Here is a 2,500-nt window from a genome sequence, read left to right as displayed (position 1 = left end):
CCTTTGGAGAACGATGCCCAGCCAGCCAAGGATGAGATCGATAGAAAACTTAGTTGTTGTTGTTGTTGTTTTTCTTTTTTGTTCCCTTTGGTATTTTCGGAAGAAAAGCGATGGACCCCCTCTACTCCCAACCCATCGACCTTCGCCCCAACTACCCCCCACCCCCACCCCCCACCCCCCCACCCCCCCAAAAAAAAGAAGAAGAAAAGAACAACAACAAAAAACAAACAATCAAATAAATAAACAACCAACAACAAAAAAAGAAAAGAAAAGAAAACAGCGTAGACCCTATGATTAATCTTCTTTGATTTAATAATCAAAACAAACAAAAAAAAGTGAAGAGTGTGTGTATGATGGTTCATCATGTAATTGGGATTTGCTTTTTTTTCCGATACAAATCCGTGCACTTCCATGCATCTTCTTACGTACAATCCTTTATTGAGGTGTGACCACACACACACACACGCGCGCGCGCGCGCGCGCACACACACACACACACACACACACACACACACACACACATGTGGATATGTTTGTGATTGTATATATCTATATATATATATATATATGTGTGTGTGTGTGTGTGTGTGTGTGTGTGTGTGTGTGTGTGTGTGTGTGTGTGTGTGTGTGTACAAATATCCACTCAAAACAACAACAACAACGACAAAGCAAGACCTAGAAGAAGAAGAAAAAAATTGTTAATTTACCGCATTACCAAACGTCCATCCGAAAGTATTTTCATTCCATCACATGTCCATCACACGTATACACACGGACCATATTCAAACATCGTTCCATCCGCACACACCCTCCACCCCGCACCCCTTCCCCCCCTCCCTCCCGCCCCCCCCCCCCCCCCTTCCCCCCTCACACACACAATACATTCTCACGATATGCCACTGGTCTGACGGGTAAAAAACCAAACAAACAAAACAAGAATGAAAGCAGGAAACAAAAATAGAAACAAAAAACTGAAATATAATGTTGTAAAGCTATTCAATGAATCTGGTGAGGATGGAATTTTTACCCTTGAGTTCAGACAACTACTGCTACAACAACAACAACAAATGCAGAAATGCGATGAAAACAGCGACAACAGCCAACAAGCCAAAACAACAACGGCAACTGGTGGAGCGTGACGCAGTGAAACATCAAAGACTGGTCTGTGTTTGAAACCAAAAGATCTCTATCGATGCCGATAAGAGCATTGACCATGGAACTTATTGGTCTATTATAAACGTTTCTAGCTTACAGGTTTTGTTACGTCTATTCTATGGGTTTCTAGCTTACTGGTTTTGTTACGAACAACTTGTCACTACGTAAAAATAGCAGATGAAATCCTGAAGACGAATAAAAGACGTAATATATATCTTGTGTAATATATACTGTCTTATATCTACATTTCCTGTGTTGGGTATGCTTTCTTGCTCGTATATTTCCAATGGAGGGTATGTTTTCTTACACCTATATTTCTTACTTCTGCTTTCTTTCACATGCAGATCATGTATTGGCTCATATTTTCTTACACCTGCCTTTCACGGATAGAGACAGTTTCCTTACATCCACATTTCATGTGTGGCGAATGTTTCCTTACACCTATTCTTACACCTGTATTTCCTGTGTTGGATCTGTTTTCGTACACCTACATTTCCAGTGTTGGCTTTGGTTTCTTTTTTTCCGAATTTTCCTACGTTTAGTTTGCTATTCTACACCTTGCGTATCTGTGTTGAGTATGTTTTCGCACATCAATTGTCCCTGTGTGTGAAATGTTGTAATGTACACGTCCATGGTGTTTTATTAACAATAAAAAAAAATTATTGATCGATGCGCTGCCTACGGGCCTGCAGGGTCACTATCACAGAGTAGCTTGTCTTGTGGCATTAACACTGACGTGTGAATTTGGTATATCTGGCTGGGCGTGATAATTGTACGATTTTTAGTTCAGTTAAAGCTGAAACGATTGGTCAGTAGACACCACTATCACATCTGCTTTGCCATCTCTTTCTCCCCTTTCCCGATTCCTTTGCAACTCCCCTCCCCCGCCCCACCCATCCCCCATGCCCCTCTTCAACGTATTTTAAAGGTATACTGGAGGTAATTCTGAAGTTAGCGTGATCAAGGAACCTCTCATTCACGCAGTCATTATTTTTCGTTTTCTTATAAACACATGGTTCAAACTGATAGCAATACATGTTTGAACACACCTTGTCGATCACTCTAGGAAAAAAAAATACAAAAGACAAAACATATACACGAACAATACAGTTCTGTTGGAATATATCCTTTGAAACACTCTTTGAACAACAAGGGGTTGTTTACCAGGTTTACAAGAAAGACACTAAGCATCTTGATCACTTTTCACGATTCATAGTGGAATAAACTTTAAACTTCATATTCCACACTGACTCTGTAGTCAAAGCCCTTATTTCTTTCCAAGTAAGTCATTCTTCAATGAAACAAAACAAAAACAAACAAACAAAAGAGAAAAAGACAACGCATG

At 40.1% G+C, this 2,500-nt stretch overlaps 1 protein-coding gene across 1 annotated transcript in view; it reads right to left on the bottom strand.

Annotated features, from left to right (window-relative positions):
- Nucleotides 1-2,106: 2,106 nt before the first annotated feature.
- LOC143294285 (dopamine receptor 2-like) overlaps nucleotides 2,107-2,500 on the bottom strand; it is a 32,017-nt gene continuing 31,623 nt past the window's right edge. Inside the window, exon 2 of the mRNA XM_076605720.1 lies at nucleotides 2,107-2,500. This exon is cut by the window's right edge and continues 1,981 nt beyond it. The gene's annotated coding sequence lies outside the window, so the exon portion shown is untranslated.

The sequence above is a fragment of the Babylonia areolata genome, chromosome 19, assembly GCF_041734735.1.
Source record: "Babylonia areolata isolate BAREFJ2019XMU chromosome 19, ASM4173473v1, whole genome shotgun sequence".
Taxonomy (NCBI): Eukaryota; Metazoa; Mollusca; class Gastropoda; order Neogastropoda; family Buccinidae; genus Babylonia; species Babylonia areolata.
This window is presented reverse-complemented; position numbering and strand designations above follow the sequence as displayed.